The 23,084-nt window shown below is 40.5% G+C and overlaps 1 long non-coding RNA gene across 1 annotated transcript; it reads right to left on the reverse strand.

Moving 5' to 3' along the window:
* Positions 1 to 16,024: 16,024 nt before the first annotated feature.
* On the reverse strand, positions 16,025 to 19,450 carry LOC124874623. Its single transcript, XR_007039857.1, has 3 exons — positions 16,655 to 19,450; positions 16,242 to 16,578; positions 16,025 to 16,158 (listed from the first exon to the last, which is right to left on the reverse strand). It is a non-coding gene; the product is annotated as an uncharacterized LOC124874623 (long non-coding RNA).
* Positions 19,451 to 23,084: the final 3,634 nt, after the last annotated feature.

The following is a 23,084-nucleotide window of genomic DNA, read 5'->3' on the forward strand; positions in this document are numbered from 1 at the left end:
TTTCTTTCACTTCATAATTATGCCATACTTTGTCTCAGTATATCAGATAAAATTCCTGTAAAATTGACAAAAGTTTGTTGTTGCAATGTAATAAACTGTGAAAAAGTTTAGGTGGTGTGAATATATTTGAAAGCCAGTTTGTATAATGCACATTGGAACTGCGGATAAACTGCACACGCTCCTTTTGAAACTATTAGGAAAGAACCAAGCACAAGGAAATCACAAACAAAAGAAAGTTTCATTTTGGCTGATGAATATAAAGCAAAAGGAAGTGAGAATTTATTTCTGATATAGACCTTGTTTGTCCACGTTGCGCCCAAATCAATGCCACCTCATGAGTAACGCCTGTCATCCCAAGAGGCTACGTGAGGAAGGGCAGGCAATGGAAATATTTTTAAGTGTTGCACAGGACACCACCCAAAAGTTTGACCTGAAAGGACCCTGGCCCAACAGAAAACAAATTTTAAAATAAGAAATCAAAATGAACAGTAATACATGTCCGGTTAGCAGTAAGAATGCCAAAAGGCAAGTTGCTTTTGTTAAAGGGTTTCATTGATACAAAAATACAAGTCCCTCTCAAATTTAGCAAATTAGCAAATTATGATGCTCACATTCAAAGCAATCAAAATCATTTTACAATATATTTTAGCGTAAAATTGGTATTTGTATTAGAAGTTAACATAGAAAACATAAAACAATCTAAACAGACATTTGGAAGACAAAGAAAAAGAAAAACATTTTAATTGAGGCGTTTTTTTAGTTTTTTTATAGAATTGCAATTTCAGGTTATATTTACATTTTTTTATTCTACCTTCCTTGTCGTTTACATTTGGACCAACGATTGTCTTTGCCTCATCAACCTACTGGAAAAGAAACCACCAGACATCATTGACCACCTGCTCCAAAAGCATCCCAGCCTGTCAGTTGTAGCCTCTGTGGATACATTCACCTCTCTCCTGAATATCCCACGACTACGACCACAGTAAGCTCCTCTCTCATCATACCCTCGGTCCTTTTAAGCATTCATCCATCACACCCTCTAACTTACCTCTCATCCTGAGAACCCCCCTTGAGCTCTCCCATATACAGAACCAGCTACCACACCTCTTGGTCTCAATAAATCTTTTAAAACTTTTATCCGTTGTCCGTAGCTATTGCCTGTTCAAGGGTCTAACAAACGGCGTTACACCCTGACCCTGAATCTATGATGCTGGAGTGAGAATAGGTTGAATAATCAAATAAACCTTGATATTAGTAATGCACATCAACACTGCAGATTCATGTGCTCCAGGATCCTAGATGACTGGACTTCCGGAGGAACCAGGTTTAATGTAGCATGTTTAAAAATTCCTTGTAGAAACCAAGATAGTGTAACAAGATAATATTTTACTAAGCTGTCTGATTATTCTGTGCGGGTAAAGGTTGCGGTAGCTGAGGTACTGAGAAATTCTTCAGACATTACCAGAATGCCTAAATACTTTATTGACTGTGCATTCCAGGTTTATGTATAATCAGTCCGCTCATGTTATATGTAACCATTTAATCCTCATAATTTAAAACATGTATATGATTCAGTCAATGTTTCATACAGACAGGCTGTGTAAAACTGATTGTGTGGGCAAAAAATACAGGTCTGAACCAATAATCTTTGGGTTTCATCAGAAGGGATCCTAATAGCTGTATTTAATTTACAACAGTTGAAATAATTTTGCATTGTGGTTCTGGCTGTGCACAATTGTAAGGTGCTTTGCAATAGTGTTTACTCTGCTTAAAATTTAGCTGTTTCATCTTCAAAATGATTTATATTTTATGTGAAAGATTAACTCAAAGTAGTACCTAATCGGGAAGTGAACTGAAAATTATAAATGGTTTTAAACACTTAACAAAATCCTAAAAGTGGGAAACATTTATATTCAACCCCTTTTGTTCTGATACCATGAATAAAAGCCAATCTGACCAATCGACTAATTGCCTTTACAGGAGTCAGAGATTTGTTAGAGAACAATAGTGAACAAACAGCATCATGAAAACCAAGAAACACATCACCTAGTTCAGGGATAAAGTTCAGGAGAAGGCTGAAGCAGAGTTAGGTTATAAAACACTATCCAAACCATTAAAGATCTCACTGAGGACTGTTCGGTCTAGTATCTGAAAATTAAATTACTACAAGACAGCTGCAAACCTACCATAACGTAAATATTGATATGTCAAACATTTTGATGGGGGAACACAGACCAACGTAACACTGGCGCGACACTATGCTAATTTGGCTTATGTAGTTTATAACTACAGGTAGCATAACTGTTACAGTTAGACGATCATTTGTTTACATGACGCTTCTTATAGATGGTCATTTGATTTGGTGATTGACATCCGCCAAACTCATGTACGCTGCACTGCAGGAAGTTTAACCTGCTGTGAAACAAAAATCGGCGAATCTGTGTTTGATTAATCTATGGTTTTGCTCAAGTACCTGGATGTTTGATGCAAAACAACTGAATTTTGGAACTGAAATTGAATAATAGAACTGAAAGTGGAAGTAGTCAAACTGAATTTTCTATACAATGTGATACATTTCAAAGAAAATGAATTCAGTTTCAAACCATTAAATTCAGATTAGATTTAGTAAAATTCATTTTCAACCCAATGCATTTAATTTCAAATTATGTAAATACATATTCAGTCTGAGCAAATCAAAGTCAGTTCCCTATGGCACAAGTTTCTGTTCCTCGGATTCTTTTCTTCAGCAACAACAGGGAAGCTTATCAGAGCTGATGGATAGAGCTAAGGTTGCATTCACACCTTTTTCTGCTCGTCTGGTCTGGACCAAAACAAAACTTTTTTTTTTCCGATTGGTGCGGTTCGCTTTCACATTGTACTTCAAATTCAAATTCAGAAATACTTTATTAATCCCAAAGAGAAATGAATTGTTGTTGTAGCTCATATTATGTAGGTTTCTTCAAAGAGCCTGTAGATGCGGATGGCCGTGGGCAGGAAGGATCTACTGTAGCGGTCTGTCTTACAACACACTCTGTTGTTGTACAACAGTCTCCTGAAGAGCATGCTCAGGGATCTTCATAATGTTCTTCTTTACATGAAGAAACCTTCTTTGCACATTACTCTCCAGAGGTTCCAGAGGAGTCCCCAGAACAAAGCCAGCCTTCTTCATTAGCTTGTTTAGCTTTTTGAAGTCCCTGGCCCTGATGCTGCTACCCCAACAGATGATGGCAGAAGAGATCACACTCTCCACAACAGAATTATAGAAGATATGCAGTATCTTGCTGCAAACACTGAAGGACCTAAGCTTCCTCAAGAAGTACAGTCTACAAAAAGTGTCCCTTCTTGTGGACAGCTTCACAGTTGCATCTCCACTCCAGTCTGTTGTCCAGGTGAACACTGAGGTATTTATACTCCTCCACCACCTCCACCTCTTTTCCCATGATGGAAATAGTGTTTAACACTTCCTGTTTCTCTTAAAATCTACAATCATCTCCTTTGTTTTATTCACGTTTTCAAGATGAGATGATTGTTTCCACACCATGCCACAAAGCGGTCCACCAGCTTCCTGTACTCAGCTTCTTGTCCATCTCTGATCCACCCAACGACTGGAGAATCATTCGAGTATTTCTGCAGATGACAGGAGTCTGTCTTGTACTGGAAGTCTGAGGTGTACAGAGTGAAGAGGAATGGTGAGCGTTGTCAGGGCAACAGGTCTATAGTAATTGAGTCATTGAGACCTTTTGCAAATGAACTATAACTTGTAAACAATGCCATGCATGTGATGATTGTTGATCCCACTGGACAGAAAAGACTAAGGCGGGTCAGAGCACAGACCCAGAAATGGAGGAAAACAAGCATGGAAGTAATACTTGCTGCATTTTGTTCTGCACATTTGCGCAGTTTTTGCAACTGCAAAATCACTGTGTCAAGAGCAACTCATTTAACGCAGGTATTGCAATGTTCTATTTGTAATTTTGGAACAACGTCTGCAAATGCGTGCTTGATGCCAAAGGAGACGACATGCTCTGGGTGCCCTGACCCACAGCATGCTGGCAGCAGCGTTGCTAAGCAACATACAGCTAATCAGGTATGAATTCAGTACAACATTCCTTTTTGCTACTGGCTACAGTGGCTTGTTAGGTCCAAAGAGATGTATGTTTTCTGTAGATGGGTCGGATCGATGCTGGTTCGTATACAAACCAGAAAAGAACCAGATTAGTGTCTGGAAGCAGACTGAGACCACCTCAAAAAGTGGGTCTTGGTCCTATTATTTGGTCCGGATCAGGGTTCGCCTGAGTATATTCATACCTTCACAAAAGGTCCAGACCAGGGTGGGAAACGACCTCTGGTCCGTTTAAAGCGGACCAAAAGTGGCAGTTTTGAGTACACCCTAAATATGGGGCAATTCTGGAAGAAAACCAGTTAGAAGCTGCAAAAGACTAACCTTAACCCTGAGACAGACGTTTACCTTCCAGCAGGACAACAAACCCTACCATACAACCAAGGCTATACATGGAAAGATTTATATCAAAGCATATAGCATGTGTTGGAGTACTCAAGTCAGTCAATTGATAATTTGTGTCAAGATTTGAAAGTTGCAGTGCAGATGCCCTCCATTCAATCTGCCCAAGCTTGAGTTATTTTGCAAAAAAGAATGAGTTAAAACTTCAGTCCAAGATGTCAGTGTCTAAATGTGCAAACCTGGTAAAAACATACCTCAAAAGTCTTGGAGGTATATTTGCAGCATATTTTGGTTCCTTAATGTATTGATGCGGGGGGACTGAATCCAAATGCAAGCAACACTTTTGAGAAGTGGAAAAAAAATAAAGCCCTCTTTCTTTCATTTGGCAATTATGTATTACTTTACATTACTTTGTCACATAAAAATCACAATTGAATACATTAAGGTTTGTGGTTGAAATGTAACAAGATGTGAGAAAAGTTAATGGTGTATCAATATTTCTGCAAGGCACTGTATCACAGCAATCACTCAGATGGTAGACAATATGGTACTTGTTAGTCCAGCTTAATGAATTTTATTCATTGCAGTAGAAGAGAAAAGTCTGAAGTCAGAACTCTGTAGGGTGTTTTTCTTTTTGTGTTGTCAACAGTGGAAAATTAGAGGCTTGTTTTTAATCAGAAGTATTATACAGTTTTATTGGCCTTAATCAAATAATCTTTTGTCCACCTCATTTTAATTCTCTGGTAAACATTTTCAGTGTACCTGCTAACTGCAGACAACATCAAAAGATCATCTGCTCAGTCTTAATGACAATACTAAGTAACTAAAGGCCTATGAAATTAAACCATAAATATGTTTTAAACATTTGATGTTAAAGAGATTTGAATCCAAACTGCCTACTGTCACCCTGGACCACGTGCAAGAAGAAATTAATATTTCATCGCAGGACAGTAGTTTATTTTTTAACATTCTGAGATGCTTGGTTTTACTCAAAGGTCGACAGTGGTGTTTGCCCTGATTATACAAGGATATTTGTTTCTAAAATGTGAAAAAACTAATCTGCTAAACAAACATCATGCTGTTGAGTTGTAGACTTAGATTAAACCTATGCATGCACCAAGATATGTAAATATGTGATTGGTCAAAACAATATATTGCATAACCTCCAGCTGAAAGGAAAATGATAAATAGCTTTCAACGGTCAAAAGTCTTTAAACAAAACATTTCACATTTCGCTCTTTATTGTCATAAACATAGTAATATGGTTCATGTTTCACATCACTTCAGACCAGAAAACTACATGATTATCATAGGGTGTTTGGTAACCCCCTACAGTCTTGGGGACTGACTCTATCTAACTATGTTTACTTTTTTGGTCTAATTTTATTCATTCAGAAATCTAAAAAAGGAAAACATTTGCTAATTTACACTTAATCTTCTCTGTATGTGCCGTTGTTATTCCATGAAATCAACCGTGGAGTCAAACAGGGGGTAGGTTAAAGGTTCACGGATGTGTTGGTAATGCAAAACACAGCTAAAACCCTGACGGAGGGCCCGAAGCCGCCTTCACTTTAAAATAATTCCAACAAGCAGATATTCATGTGCAGAGTTGTTTTTGTTTCCGAGTCATAGTCTTAGAATTTTTGTGCCTCTGGTGGCAAGCAGATGCTGTGATATAAGGGACTTCCTTTAAATGCCAGGAATGCGGGCCATTGTGTTGATTAGCAGTAGAACATTTATAAACACACTAACAGAGTGATGTGTCTGCAGACTGTTTAAACAAGATATTAATCAGTTGTTAAAGGAACAATGCCCAGGATGGAAAAGGATATGGAGTGTTAACCCCAAACAGATTAAATCCTTTCGCCCTTTTATAAAAGACAGCCCATCATGTCTTAATGTGCAAATGCATGCATAAGCACAAAGCAGTGCAACAAAGTTGTTTATTTTCCATAAGTGATATGAACTTTATTGTCGGACAAATATTTTGAATGAGTTGTTTATTGTCTGCTTCCATAAAAAGGAGTGGCTCTTAAAGAACAGTATAGTGTATTTAAAGTGGGTTTTATATTGTGCCTATATACCAGTGCATTACTCTCTGGATAGAAAATCCATTTGGGAAATAAAATCTGGCAGAAATCAATACAAGGAAAATGAATGTTGTAGATGAGGTTTGCTGAAATACCTGTTGTAACCTGATAAAAGAGGTATCAAGAAGTTCATGTTTTTGTCATGATCCACAGCCGTTTGGGTTTTTGTTTTCATTTGTGTTTGTGTTTTGATCACTTCTGAGTCTTTTATTATTGTTGTTTAAGGTCTTGGTGTATTCTATTAATTTATCTGTGTTCATTAGGTGTCAGTTAGCTCTTGCCTTGTTAGTTCATTTCTTTGTATTTAGTTTCTTAATTTATTCCTGTGTTCTGTTCCCTGTGTATTCTAGTTTATTCCCCTTAGGTTAGTTGTCTTTCTCCCTAGTTAAGGATCTCCTCGTGTCCTAGTTCAGCTTCTCTGTGTTAGTCATTCTCCCTTCCTTAGTCTCTCTGCTTAGCGTCTGCCTCAGCTGCTCTACATATCACCTGATTGGCACAACTGTATACAATGTCATTCTCCACACCTCCCTCAGTATTTAAGGTCTCTGGTTCTCTTTGTTTTCTGCTGGATTCTGCTTGATCCATTTATCTTGCATGTTACTCGTTAACTTCCAAGTGACCTGACTGTTTCCTACATGTTCCCATGTCCTGCTTGGTATTCTTCCTGGGCTCCACGTCATGTTGTCCTTGTGCTTCATTCTCTACATTTGCTTTTTATTTTGTTGTTTTATGTTACTAATCATAACGCATTACAGGACAGGGATGCAAAATATATGCCATCCATCCATCCCTCCTTCCAGTCTTCCATCCATCCATACATACATCCATCCAAAGACCCTAGAAGTTCACCTCATCTTATCTTTTGTTGATACAGCTAATGCTATCCCATTCAAACACTTGAGATTTTCTATTATTAAAGTCTGATGATATGTTGTTAAGAGCTGCTTGCACAACCTATATGGAGACTTTTAATGTTTCTATTTTTAGTGTTGAAATGTTGCAAGGTTATTGAAACCACACACTTTGATGGCAACTGTTATCGTGTTTTGCAGTAGACCCAATGATCCAATTTTCATCATTGCATTAGCTTTAATCACATTATATAAATATCTTATCCACCCTGTCTCCTTCATGCTGAGCGTGTGTCCTGATCTTACAGGGTCTTTCAATTATTCTCTTCCAGAGAGATTCTCCAGTTACTTTGTGGCCTATGGTTCCTGTTATTGTTCTTTATCTGCTTTATGGGATGCTTGTCCCGACCCCCCATAGAATGTTGCGTTGGAAGTGACCTTGTCCACGAGGCTGGAAGCCAAACCTCTCGTCGTGTCTCCTGGCCCTTTCCGCTCAATGCTCGTCTCTATCCATGAGTGTCTCTCCTTGTTTTGTCAAAGTATTGTTGCCCTTTTCACTGGAACATAACTCATGGGATTATGAATGTTTCTTTTTTTTTCTGCTGGGGTAAATGGCCTTAGATATCCACTCATAAATTTATTTTATCAGGCAGCTTGTCAGGCTTAAGCATTTCAGCAACACATAAAACAGTAAATCATTTTATGACATTACATATTTTCTTTTGCTATTTCCGGCCCCTTACTACTTTTTCAGTCAGCCCTGCATTGATTGCTGGACATCCCATTGTGTTGAGATTTCTATGTCTATTAAGGCTTTTTTTTTTTTGCTATAAGCAGTATCTAAACTTTGCGTGAGTACAGTAGATTTCAAAATTAGTTGCTTGTTTCCTGTTCATTCCTGATTAACGTCTTCTGACCTCCACCACACCTACACAGTCAGGTCCATTCATCAAACATCTGGGTCATGCATCTCCTGGGCGGGGAAGGCAGTAGTTGCTCAAATCAACAGGGTCCCAAAAGTCCCTAAGAATGCACTCCAAAAGGCATCCCTTACAACAAACGTTTATGTTCTCGTACCTTTGCTCCATACTGTAAATTAGTCTTGCTCAAGGCCACCCCTAACTGCCTGGATGATTCTGGTTTCAGCTGGTTTCTGCTTGCTCCAGTCTGTTCTTTTGTTTTTTCTTTGTTCTCAAGTTGTAGAAACATCCCCCATTTTAAGACCTTCTAGATGTCAAACTCCAGTAACATACAATTGCTGCATACAGTTAAACCCAAATATTTACATTCACTATAACCTTTTTTCTCACTTTCTAGAAATTACATCAGACTTTTTTCCTATTTTATATCAGTTAGGATTACCCAAATTATTTCTATTTGCTACATGCGAGAATACCGAGTGAGGTTTTTAGAGAATTTCCTTTAGTTTTCTTTCTTGAAATTCAAAAGATTTTACGTACATTTCATTAGTCTTTGGTTTAATTACTTTTATATTGTATGACTTAGGTCTAACCTTCTGGGTATCCTTTCCCAAGTTTCTTACAGTAGTTTGCAGGAATTTTGACCCATTCCTTATGACAGAACTACTGAAACGGATTTGTAGACCACCTGGCTCACACACAACTTTTCAACTCAGCCCAAACATTTTTTAAAGGTAGGAAATCAGAGCTTTGTGTTGGCCCCTCCAAAATACTGGCTTTGTTGCCTTTGAGCCATTTTGTAATTAATTTGGAGGTATGCTTAGTGTAACTTCAGTTTGCAAGATCCATTTTTCGCCAAGCTTTAACTTCCTGGCAGATGTCTTTAATTGTTACCACAATATTTCCAACTTTCTTTCCTCATGAAGCCATCTATTTTGTGAAGTGCACCATTCCCTCCTGCATCAAAACACCTACACAACATGATACTGCCACCACTGTATATTACTGTTGGGGTGGTGTTCTCAGACTTGTAAGTTTCCCCTCTTTTTTCTTCAAATGTAGCGTAATGTACTGCTGTTACAGTCAAATAATTAATTCTAGTTTCATCAGACCGCAGTGCATGTCTCCTAAAATTAAGATATTTTTCGCTGAGTTTATTTGCAATATGTGACCCTTTACGTTACTTTTGAAGAAATGGCTTCTTCCTCAGTGAGTGTCCTGTCAGTCCATGCTGATACAAATACTTATTTCTCTGTTGATAATGACAAAGACAACAAGGGAGCTGAACAAATGGCAAGCAGGCAAGGCAACATAAACTCAGGGAACAGGCATGAAAGGTAATGGAAGGATCCAACAAGTAGTACAGGAAACTGATTGGCTAATAAATGCAGGCGGTGATCAGTCAAACAGAAATCAGGTGAATAATGCAGGGCAACTGGGTGGTGACATGAGCTGGTGCAACTGACAGAGGAATGTGCACAGAATGAACACAGAGGGATCTGGGAAAAACCAATTAACATAACTGAGCACAAGGGAAACGAAAAAAATGGTACATAATTAAACACTAGGAAAACCTAACAAAATGAAAGTCCCACAAAACATGGCATAATTGCTTTCAGGTCAGTGTGTGTCTTTCCTGTGTGTCTTTATTGCCCTGCTATGCACTGGTGACCTCTCCAGGTTGTACCCTACCTCTTGCCCATCGACCACTGAAGATAGGCACCAGCCTCATGTAATCCTGCTAGGATTAAGTGGGTTTAGAATCAGAATCAGAATCAGAATCAGAAAAGCTTTATTGCCAAGTACGTTTTTGGACATACAAGGAATTTGTTTTGGCGTAGTTGGTGCAATACAGTACAAATTAAACAGTATAAACATTTCTACAATATAATATAAATATATGTGCACAGTTTTAAGTGAGTGAGAGTAAAAGTAGAGCAGTATAAGATGCAAGAGCAATACAACAGTGCAGGTGATCATTGTGCAAGTAAAGCAGGAGTCCAAGCTGAGCATTAATGTAACGCATAGAGTTACAGGTTACAAGTGTCCTGTCAGCAAAAAAAGGGGGGGGTGTGGGTGAAAGGGAGAGTGTCAGGGTGGTTTCCGGGCTTTGTTAACCAGGCTGGTGGCAGATGGGAAAAAACTGTTCTTGTGGTGTGAGGTTTTGGTCCGGATGGACCGCAGCCTCCTGCCAGAGGGGAGAGTCTCAAAGAGTCTGTGACCGGGGTGGGAGGGATCAGCCAGAATCTTCCCTGCCCGCTTCAGGGTCCTGGAGGTGTACAGTTCCTGGAGCGACAGTAGACTGCAGCCAATCTCCTTCTCAGCAGACCGAATGACACGTTGCAGCCTGCCCTTATCCTTGGCTGTAGCAGCGGCGTACCAGATGGTGATGGAGGAGGTGAGGATGGACTCAATGATGGCTGTGTAGAAGTGCACCATCATACTCTTTGGCAGGTTGAATTTCTTCAGCTGCCGCAGGAAGAACATCCTCTGCTGGGCTTTCTTGATGAGGGAGCTGATGTTTGGCTCCCACTTGAGATCCTGGGAGATGATGGTTCCCAGGAAGCGGAAAGATTCCACAGTGTCAATTGTGGAGTCACAGAGGGTGATGGGGGCAGGTGGGGCTGGGTTCTGCCTGAAGTCCACAACCATCTCCACTGTCTTTAGAGCGTTGCGCTCAAGGTTGTTCTGGCTGCACCAGTCCAACAGATGGTCCACCTCCCATCTGTACGCGGACTCGTCACCATCAGAGATAAGTCCGATCAGGGTGGTGTCGTCCGCAAACTTCAGAAGCTTGACAGACTGGTGACTAGAGGTGCAGCTGTTGGTGTACAGGGAGAAGAGCAGAGGAGAGAGAACACAGCCTTGGGGGGAACCGGTGCTGATGGTCAGGGAGTCAGAGACGTGCTTCCCCAGCCTCACGCGCTGCTTCCTGTCAGACAGGAAGTCAGTGATCCACCTGCAGGTGGAGTCGGGCACACTCAGCTGGGAGAGCTTCTACTGGAGCAGAACTGGGACGATGGTGTTGAAGGCAGAGCTGAAATCCACAGACAGGATCCTGGCGTAGGTTCCTGTGGAGTCCAGGTGCCGGAGGATGAAGTGAAGGGCTAAGTTGACTGCATCATCTACAGACCTGTTGGCTCTGTAGGCAAACTGCAGGGGGTCCAGGAGGGGGTCGGTGATGTCTTTTAGGTGTGAGAGCACAAGGCGCTGTTGTGGAATTTTCTTATCAAAGTGGGTAGAAGTTGACTCACAACAAGAGAAAATCCGGACTTTTTCTTATAAGTTTTATTCAAAGGCATTCAGCGTTTGAAGACCCTGACACTGAGGTTAGTCAGTGAAACAGAGCCCCGATCAACATTTACACACAGTATTTATACCAGAACACGAAGAGTCTGTGTTTTATGACCCAAACCCTTCTTGAGTTCAAAGGTGACAAGGTTATCTAGGAACAGACCTAACTGCCCTTCCTGACATCATCCTAAATGATGGGTCTTAACCATTAAACTCTCCAGCATTGGAATTTAGAGTCCATCTGCTCTAAAAAACAGAACACTAACAAAACACAGAGGTCAGAGGTGAGAGGTAGATGGAAGGTCACCTGTGGGTGATAAAACACAGAATCAAATGAGAGAGGTGAAGGGAATATCAGAGCACTTTAAAAGAATTTTCCATTACAGCGCTCAAAGGACTTCATCACCACAGAGGTCAGGGCGACGGGTCTGAAGTCATTAAGCCCTGTGGTCCTTGGCTTCTTGGGAACAGGGACGATGGTGGAGGACTTGAAGCAGGCTGGCACATGACATGTCTCCAGTGAGGTGTTAAAAATGTCTGTGAAGACTGGAGACAGCTGATCAGCGCAGTGCTTCAGGCTGGCTGGTGAGACAGAATCCGGACCCCAGCAGCTTTCCGGGGGTTCTGTCTCCTGAAGAGTTTGTTGACGTCCCTCTCCTGGATGGAAAGAGCCGTCCTTGGCGTGGGTAGGGGGCTGGTGGGGGGGAACTTCAGGGTGGGGGTTGGAGGTGCCAAGGCCCCTCTAGAGGTTGGGGAGGTGGGGGTGGTGGATTGTGGCTGCAGCTGTTGGGGGGCGTCGTGGGGGATGGTTGCAGGACTGTCCCTTTGTCTTTCAAAGCGGCAGTAGAACTCGTTCAGGTCGTTGGCGAGGCGTCGGTCGTTGATGGAGTGGGGGGCTTTCGGCTTGTAGTTGGTGATTTGCTTGAGCCCTTTCCAGACAGACGCAGAGTCGTTGGCTGAAAACTGGTTTTGGAGCTTCTCAGAGTACAGTCGTTTGGCCTCTTTCACTGCCTTGCCAAACTTGTACTTAGCCTCTCTGTATATGTCTTTGTCCCCACTCCTGAAGGCCTTTTCCTTATCCAGTCTTAACCTTCTGAGTTTAGCTGTGAACCAGGGTTTGTCGTTGTTGTAACTCACCCTGGTGCATGATGGTACACAGCTGTCCTCACAGAAGCTGATGTAGGAAGTCACAGCCTCTGTGTACTCGTCCAGACTGTTGGTAGTAGTCCTGAACACATCCCAGTCTGTACAGCCTAAACACGCCTGGAGATTCTCCACAGCCTCACTGCTCCACTTCCTTGTCGTCCTCACAACAGGTTTGCAGAGCTTTAGTGTCTGCCTGTATGCAGGAATCAGGTGGACCATGATGTGGTCGGATTGGCCCAGTGCAGCACGTGGGACGGCGTGATAAGCGTCTCTGATGGTGGTGTAACAGTGATCCAGAATGTTGTCCTCTCTGGTCGGACATTTTATAAACTGTCTATATTTGGGGAGTTCGTGGGTCAGATTACCTTTATTAAAGTCACCAGCGATGATAACTAAGGAGTCCGGGTTGGTCCGCTCCACACTCAGTATCTGGTCGGCGAGCATGCGCTGTGCGACCTGCACGTTAGCTTGCGGCGGGATGTAAACACCGACCAGGATGAACGAAGCGAACTCACGGGGGGAATAGAAAGGCTTACAGTTTATGATGAAGGATTCCAGGTCTGGAGAACAGTGCTGCTGAATCACTGTCACGTCGTTGCACCAACCACTGTTGAGGTAAAAACAGATTCCTCCACCTTTCGCTTTGCCGGAGAGTTCCGTGTCTCTGTCCGCTCTGTAGAGCTGGAATCCTGCCAGCTGCAGCGCAGAGTCCGGTATTAATCCACACAGCCACGTCTCCGTGAAGCACAAAACTGCCGATGAATAAAAGTCCCTGTTTTTCCCCAACAGCAGTTGTAGTTCGTCAATTTTGTTGGGAAGTGAGCGCACGTTAGAGAGAAATATTCCAGGTAACGGTGTTCGTAGTCCACGCTGGTGAAGTCGTACCAGCACCCCAGCCCGTTTCCCTCTCTTCCGGCGTTTCACCGCGTGAACAAAGGTGAGCGGAACCTTTGACCAGAATGTCCAAAAATTCCAGAGCAGTAGGCAGAAAAGTGGGAAATAACTCCTCTGGTGTAGTAGCCCTGATGTTCATGAGTTCTTCTCTGGTGAGAGAGCTCCGGGTACCATCACAGAAGACCGTTTTAAAGAATATGGATGAGCTTGATCGATAGGTCATACTGAAGTTCTCAGAGACAAAACCATACATTGATTGATTGTCAATATCTTTGTGGGGTGGTGGAGTGGTGGTCAGCATTTATTAGTAAAATTCAAAGTAACTTCTGAAATTTCATACCCAGTGTGTTTTAAGGTTTAAAATGGGAGACGCCCATTTCATGTGTAGCACCCAGTACTGACCCATCATATTCCACACCTCATGTGATTTCACAAACAGACTTCAATTGTGAAAGCTGGAATATAAGGATGACTAAATAGATGTTTTAGAATTGTCCAGAAGCAGTTTAAAAAGAGGCTCATCTTTGTGGCCATATCAAGAACCTAGCTTGTGAAAGAGGCAGAGGCAAACGTTTCTGTTGTAAGAAAATAGGCAAAGGAAAATAAACCTAAAAAAGTCCTGCCTTACTTAGGTGACCTGACATCTGAGCAGAACAAAAGGCGGGATTCCCAACTGACCTTCCTTTCTCCACTGATAGTCCCTATCCTGCAGTTCCCTTTTCAGGACACTGTGCTACACACAATTAAAAAACATGTACACACTTATATGAACGATATCTGTATTTCAGTGAAAATTGCTCTTGTCAAATATTGAACAATTATTTTTGCAGTCAGCCATGAGCAGTTTTTAGCAATTTGTAAAAGAACAAAGTAACCAAAGCATGTCGACAAACTGTTTTGATCTTCAGTGTGCTTGAAGTGCCTGGAGAGTCAAGAGTTTTGGGATATGTCACTTCCCTTACCATGCCAGTGCATTGTGCAGCTGAAGTACACAGTGGCGACACAGCCTTGAACCACATTGTAACCATTGTCTGCTTCACCTCAACACTTTCTGTCAACACTGGATTCACTTTCAGCAGCAGGGCGCAACGTTTCCTCATGTTGTCATTTCTCTTGTATGTCCACCAGAGACTAATCATTAATCGCATATGCACTGAACACAAAAACAGTCTAAAAAGCAGAAAAAAAACTGTCTACTAAACATTTATGATGTGGAAATTGTGCTTATTTTTCTTGGAACAAGAGGCAAATTATTGTAAAAATTAGCCTCAGTGATAAGCATAAAGCAAATGGGATTTTACATTGCACTGATTCAGCATAGTGGCTTCAGTATCTAATCTTCTGGGACTTTAATGGAGTGGGTCCTTGAGAATCACAAGTACAACTAGGCTTACCTCCTACTGTGCTCGTCACCCAAAAATGTTGACTTGACAGCTTTTAGCGGAAGGTTTCTTCTGCAAAAAAGAAACCTATTTTTGTAATATTTGTTTTAGTTTCACTTAAAATGTTTAGGATATGTAGGGATGTTTTTAGAAAGGCTTTCTGAATATCTTTTTGAATTTGTGTTGTCTTCTTGTATGAAAATGTGCTAATGACTGCCACTAAGACTATTTTACCATTTTATATTATGATTAAGTTTATTTAAAAATTTAATGACTTGCCTCCGTGTATTATCTGTGAGCAATGATAAAAGGAACACAAAGTAGCATTTCTAAAACAGCAGCAGAAATATTAAGTAACCAGGGACTACACAGCAGATTAAAGTTCTTAGTACCACCATCGGCTCTGGTTTTAGACATTGTTCTGCATGTATCTTTAAAACAAATAAGCTGAGTTTCTAATAATTAGGTACAAGTAAATTCCAGGGACTGAGTTCATTTCAGTTCACTTGTACACTTCAGTGTCTCAGTATGACAGACAATCAAAAGTGAACAAAGTACTTTGACCAAGAAACAAATTTTAAGAAAGAACAATTTGATCTTCAATCGGTGGGTTGCATTAAAAAGAAATATTGCATTTCTGGTCATCTCATTAGGGGTTCAAGAGTTTTAATTGTCAATGTAGACCGTAAAAATTAATTACGAAATAAAGAGTAATTATCACATCTGGTCACTCACAAACTCTGGACAATTTAAAGCAATTAAGCATGGGAATGGTCAAAGATCCCGCTTTTCGTATGCTCCAACCTTTTGATAGGTTAGAGAAGCCTAAGAGCTAACATATTAGCAAGCACACCTGTACAAAGCATTAACAACAGGGATACAACTAATTGTCCCACTTTTGGCTTTATTAAAAATATTACTCAACATGGGATTTTTAATCACAAAATTAATGTACATAAATAAAAGGTTGCTTTTTTTCTGAATTGTTCAGTGTGAAATTATAGTACTACTGTCATTTTCGGTATAGATCTGACCCACATACAGAGAACACTCAGAAGAGAACGTTTTACAGATTTTATTGTCAGCAAAATAATCTGGGATGAGGACTGGAAACACCAACTGTATGGGAAGGAAGAAGAATGAACTGGTGAACAACAAATGATATGAAGTAACTGATTACTTAGATCTGAGAAATGGCTTACTAAATTGTTGTACTTTGAACCACCAGGGGTAGAGAGATTCAGAGTCTTAACTTGCGAAGGAAGATCGTTTAGTTGTTTGATCTTGGTGCCAGCGAAATGGAGCTCAGGTGCTGATGTTCGAGATGGAGGAAGGGACAGGGTATGCTGATGCCTGGGTCCTGGAGTTGGAGGAAACGGGAAGCCGCCAGCTTGGTCCGTGCCCGAAAGGTACAGACGGTGGTGAGAGAAATCCACAGGAAGATAGATCCTTAACTCAGTAGTTGATAATCCAGATGCTCAGAGAACCTCTGGAACAAAGTCGGTACTCAGCAAGGTAAACAAAGCCTCAGGTAAAAACCTGCGTGGGAACAAAATACAAAGTTACATGAAGTTCAAAAACAAAGCAAAAGATCAGTATAGGCTGAGCTTTTTACCACTAAAGCAAACACTCTGGCATCGAAGTGCTGGCAGCCTCCCGCTTAAGTACTCCTCCAAGCAATCAGCAGATAGGAGACACCTGTCATCCAGCGCACCTGAGAGCTCCAGTACCAACTGGAAACTGAATGGTTATGTAGACAAGTACACCAAAACACACACACACACATACAGACTCAGACAACTACAATAAAAGATTAATCTATTTAGAAGCTTTTTTATACATCTTTACCAATGGTGCCAATAGGCGAGTCATTAATCTCTGCCGAAGCAAACTAAGCATCAGCAAACGTGAAAAGAATTGATCATGTCCTAGATTTATTGGGAAATATATTTAAAAAATTTACTTTTTACCAGAAGAAAATATATACATACATGCTTCTATTAAAACAAGGAAAAATTAAAAGGGAAAAAAAAATTAGAAGGAAAAAATATATAAATCTCCAATTAAGCTTCTTATGCCACAGTTCTTAATTTTAAAACATTCCTTCTGAGTAAAATGTATAAATGATTTTGATTAATAATTTGAAGAAGTTCCCTTATCAATCATGACACTAAGGCTACGTTCGCATCCTTTATTACTTACATAAACAATGTGCTGCTGTGCGACGTCTACATTCTCCTTCTGCGTATGGTCGCTCTGATGGTGGTCACATTCAATCCGTAGCTTAAATAACCACTCAAAATCGAATTTCATTAAAAAATTGGAATTGAGCATCAAGACCTGCAGTGTGAAAGTAGCCAAGGTTTCCTGGGCAATTCACAAACAATACATGTCTTTTTGCTGCCTGACACAACTGTTGGGTAAAAAGTTCAACATTTCTGTTTGTTTAATTAGATGATGACATAAACCATAGTTCAGCTTTGAGTGATCAGACAAAAAAACATGAGACCACAGACTGGATCCTCATTCATATATAAGAGATCAAATATGTTGCTGAAACTGCTTATAAGCCATCTAAAGCATTGGTGTCCAAGCTTTTTGCCACACGGATCAAAGTTGCCAAATTGAAAATACTTTCAGGCCAAGAATTGAGTTTTTTTTGTTTTTTTTTTACCTGTTCAACAATAAACTAAACATGCCATAATATGACAGTGGCTTGATTTTTGAGAGAAAGGATTTATAAATTACTGTAAATCTAAAACATGAAAAGGATCTTTAATATTTCCTTATCAAAAGAAAAGCATAATATAAAAACTAAATACTGTTCACTCGTCCCATTTACTATAAAATTTAAATAAAAGCAAAAAAAAGTTTAATAAAAGAAAAATACTTTGTGTTGTGTCTGTGTTCCATTTTAAAAGGATTCTTTTGTCAGTGTGTCCATCTGTGTCAACTGCATTTTCTGGTTGGCCAAATTTGAATCACTTTGAAATTGCAGTTTGGGGGCACACATATGGGTTCTTTTTAGACACCTCAGCTTTAGAGGCGCTGTCAAAAATAAAAACAGATGAAGCCCGAGAATGGAGCCCTGAGGGACCCCAAATGGTAATCTCCTACTCAATATGATTACCAAAAAACATGTCCTCATAATGTCCCTACAGACCTCAAGCAGAGCAGTTTTCATTGGATACATTTTGCAGCAATTAGACTGAACAAAGAGAGGAGAGTTATATAGCAAATAACTATCTGCTCAAATATACGTCCGTAAGAGCTCCATTCAAGAAATTATATTCAGTCATCAGAGACAGACTAACACCACAGCAGGAATACATTATGAAAGGAGACATTGAAAAAAAATTCTTTATGAAGAAAATAAAACTATACTGTGAGATTTGTTTTTACCTAGCCTAAGGAGTCACTAATATACATTTCACTTAGGCTCTAGGCAAAGCAATTTGTCCTGGTATTGAGTAATGTGTATGTTTTAAGTAACTCATTAGTAGTTTAGCTAAATTTTTTATTTTTTATCTGTTACAATAATAAGACACCTACACCATGTCATTTCAAAGCTTGGGTATGTCCAAAAATAACTACTTGTTGAGCTGTTTGTGGTGGCACCTTTATTGAGATGAAGCTTAACCTGTGGCATTAACTGGTGCATGTTAAACGTGGATTATTTTTGCAATCAGATAATTATTTCCACCGATACCAACAGATGATTAATTGAAATTAATATTGCTGAATAATCTAACTCTAAAGCAACCTCAAAGAGAAGGGAGTTATATTTTGCAACAATTTTAAATAGTGATCTGCTCAAAAATAGTTAAATAAAAGCCCAATTCAAAAAATTATATCCAGTCATCAGGACAGAATGACACCACAGCAGAAATACATTAGGAAAAGAAGGCTTTGAAGAAATGACTTAATGAAGAAAATACAACTATACTGTCAAATCTGTTTTCACATAGCCAATAGTGTCAATAATATTCTTGCCATAGAAGTTACTCGTTTGTGCTTAGTGTATTAGTTCATTCTTATTGTACTTAGTATTTATTCTGTTACATCTGTTTTTCTTTTCCCCTCATTTAGTGTCCCAGCTGAGCTCTATTCATGCCAATAAGTTTCCCTTCCCTGTCTCCCCACTTGCCTTCTGCCCAGCTGATCCACATATTCTCCTGATTGCTCGCACCTGCATTATATGTCATTTCTCCCCTCATCCCTCAGTATTTAAGCTGACCTGTTATCATTGCTCCCCACAGGAGCCTCCCATTATACTCCCTGTCTGCATGTCTGTGACTCACATGTTCCTCTTCTTCTTGTGTTTTTGTGAGTTTCCTATCCTCCCTCCATCCATCCGTCCATGCATTTTCTAAACCTGCTTCTTCCATACTGGGTCACAGAGGAGCTGGTGGCTATCTCCAGCAGTCTATGGGCGGAGGTGGGGTACACCCTGGACAGGTCGCCAGTCCATCGCAGGGCAACATACAGAACAAACAACAATGCACGCACCCATTCACACCTAAGGGCAAATTAAAGAGACCAATTAACCTAATAGTCATGTTTTTGGACTGTGGGAGGAAGCCGGAGTACCTGGAGAGAACCCACGCATGCACAGGGAGAACATGCAAACTCCATGTGGAAAGACTCAGTGCTACCAACTGTGCTATTGTGCAGCCAGCTTCCTGTCCTCATTAAAAAAATTATTATTCATCCAACGCTCCAGTCTGCGCCTGGGCCCTACTCTACAACCACACAACTTGACAGGCGGAGTAAAGGGAAATCAATGATTTTAGCAAGTGAGTTTCATATTTATAAAAGTCAAGCTCTTGAGTCAATTAAGCAAAAACAATTTGCAACAAATTACCTTATCCATAAAATATATATAAAAAATGAAATTTTAATTCAAACTTACTTTGTGCCTACACTGAGTGAGACAAACCTGTCTGAAGAAAAATATACATGATGTATTAGCAGACTTTCTCCTGTTAAATAGTTTTGCTTCCTTGCACTTTACTGTCAGCACTTTGTTTTAGCTTTTTTCTTATTCTCTTGTTATTTCTTATTCTCCTCCTTTTACACTTTCTTTGTTTTTATCTCATCTCATGTCCCCATCACCTTAACCTTCCTCCCAACTTTACTTAAACAGCATCAAAGAGGGTTCATGGCTCCAGCTGGGTGGCTACCAGCCTCTCATTTCCTCTTAGGCTTTGCAGCCATTCAACGGTGGCGTGCTCCATCAGGGCTGAGCGGACCCCTGGGAGTCTACCAGAAGCCTCCACTAGGCGCTCACCGCTGCTTCCTGCTCATTTAACTGACCCCCTCAGAATGGCGCACCATTGTCCTGACTGTTATCTGATGGCCCCAATCCACAGACAGACAAAGCAGAGGGCCCCCCTCCACTGCATTATAGTGACTTTCTTTCTTTCTTTCTTTCTTTCTTTCTTTCTTTCTTTCTTTCTATATTCCCACTTCCATTCTTCTGCCATAAAAGTGGATTTTAAGTAGTTAAATAATCTTTCTTCAGTTCATTTCACACACCTTAAAAGGATGAAATGACTTGCATGTCCATATTATTAACTTAAAAATTGAAAATGTAAGGTTCCCAAATGCTTTGACCTGTATTTGCTCTGCAAGAGACTGTAAGTTGACATGTAAAAATACTTTGCAGAAAAAATTCATGCAATGCATCATCGGATCAAGGGATAAGGTGAATGAAGAAATTGGTGTTTGTGACAAGTAAATTATTTTTGGACATCTGCATAATATCCATAAAAAATACTTGCACACAGAAAAGTACATGGAAATCATTTTTAATAAGTAGAGGAACTAAAGGTCTAGAAGACCAATGGGGGTCAGTGTGGGTGAATTGCAATGTCTGCCACTGTAATGGTTGAAAGCTTTTTATATACGTAAAAACCTTTGTTTTGGAACCTTTCATTAATTTAGAAGAGTGTTTTTTTTATGCTGATTCCATGTATATCTTTCAGCATTAACTTAAAGGACAAAAAAGAGAAGTTTATGTGACAGTCCTAACTGGATGCAGCATGAGAGGAGCGTCCTCTTGTGGAGAGAGACAGAAAAGCAAAGGCAAGTTTTTTTTATTATTTGTTGTCAACTTCCTTTCGTGTTTGAGACTTTTTGCCACACACAGATAAAAGCAAAAGGTTTTTCTATAGGGAAACCATTGTGTCCTTTTATCAAAGGGAAAGCTGCTAAATGAGCTTTGGTGTGCTATGATATCACCCACATCAGTCAGGATTACCTGTGCAGGTGCCTTGCAACCAGGTGGGGGTGGGTCTTGACTTGCCTGCTCCAATTTCATATCCCTCTGACCAAACAGGAAGACCTGTAATGGTAGAAGAAAGGAAATCACAAACAGAGATGTGTTGGGCCTAAGCTGCCTTTCAATAAAACAAACTACCGTTTCATATTGTTGCTCTCTCTTGTCGGATAAAAATGAACTGTTTTCTCCCTAACTAAGCCTGGTCAACTGTTCCTCACGATTGAATCAAATAAGTTGCTAATATCATTTACAACACCCAAGGAAACTTCCATAGAGAGACTAAATTTAAAATACTTTTATTTTAAAAGCTGCTGAATGCACAAGCATTCTTGTTTTCTCATATGAATAACACACGAGCAAATTCATAAACTTACTTTAAAATACAAAGTTAATCATGTAACTACAGGGGTTGGACAATGAAACTGAAACACCTGGTTTTAGACCACAATAATTTATTAGTATGGTGTAGGGCCTCCTTTTGCGGCCAATACAGCGTCAATTCGTCTTGGGAATAACATATACAAGTCCTGCACAGTGGTCAGAGGGATTTTAAGCCATTCTTCTTGCAGGATAGTGGCCAGGTCACTATGTGATACTGGTGGAGGAAAACGTTGCCTGACTCGCTCCTCCAAAACACCCCAAAGTGGCTCAATAATATTTAGATCTGGTGACTGTGCAGGCCATGGGAGATGTTCAACTTCACTTTCATGTTCATCAAACCAATCTTTCACCAGGCTTGCTGTGTGTATTGGTGCATTGTCATCCTGATACACGGCACCGCCTTCAGGATACAATGTTTGAACCATTGGATGCACATGGTCCTCAAGAATGGTTCGGTAGTCCTTGGCAGTGACGCGCCCACCATCTAGCACAAGTATTGGGTCAAGGGAATGCCATGATATGGCAGCCCAAACCATCACTGATCTACCCCCATGCTTCACTCTGGGCATGCAACAGTCTGGGTGGTACGCTTCTTTGGGGCTTCTCCACACCGTAACTCTCCTGGATGTGGGGAAAACAGTAAAGGTGGACTCATCAGAGAACAATACATGTTTCACATTGTCCACAGCCCAAGATTTGCGCTCCTTGCACCATTGAAACCAACGTTTGGCATTGGCATGAGTGACCAAAGGTTTGGCTCTAGCAGCCCGGCTGCGTATATTGACCCTGTGGAGCTCCCAAGGGACAGTTCTGGTGGAAACAGGAGAGTTGAGGTGTACATTTAATTCTGCCGTGATTTGGGCAGCCGTGGTTTTTTGTTTTTTGGATACAATCCGGGTTAGCACCCGAACATCCCTTTCAGACAGCTTCCTCTTGCGTCCACAGTTAATCCTGTTGGATGTGGTTCGTCCTTCTTGGTGGTATGCTGACATTACCCTGGATACCGTGGCTCTTGATACATCACAAAGACTTGCTGTCTTGGTCACAGATGCGCCAGCAAGACGTGCACCAACAATTTGTCCTCTTTTGAACTCTGGTATGTCACCCATAATGTTGTGTGCTTTTCAATATTTTGAGCAAAACTGTGCTCTTACCCTGCTAATTGAACCTTCACACTCTGCTCTTACTGGTGCAATCAATAAAGACTGGCTACCAGGCTGGTCCAATTTAGCCATGAAACCTCCCACATTAAAATGACAGGGGTTTCAGTTTCATTGTCCAACCCCTGTAAGTGCATCTGTCTTAATTTTCTTCAACAAATTTAGCTAGTCAACATTTATTGTTCCTTTCAGACATTCATACCCTAAGAAGTTTTTCATAT

The sequence above is a fragment of the Girardinichthys multiradiatus genome, chromosome 1 (genome assembly GCF_021462225.1).
Source record: "Girardinichthys multiradiatus isolate DD_20200921_A chromosome 1, DD_fGirMul_XY1, whole genome shotgun sequence".
In the NCBI taxonomy this organism is placed as follows: Eukaryota; Metazoa; Chordata; class Actinopteri; order Cyprinodontiformes; family Goodeidae; genus Girardinichthys; species Girardinichthys multiradiatus.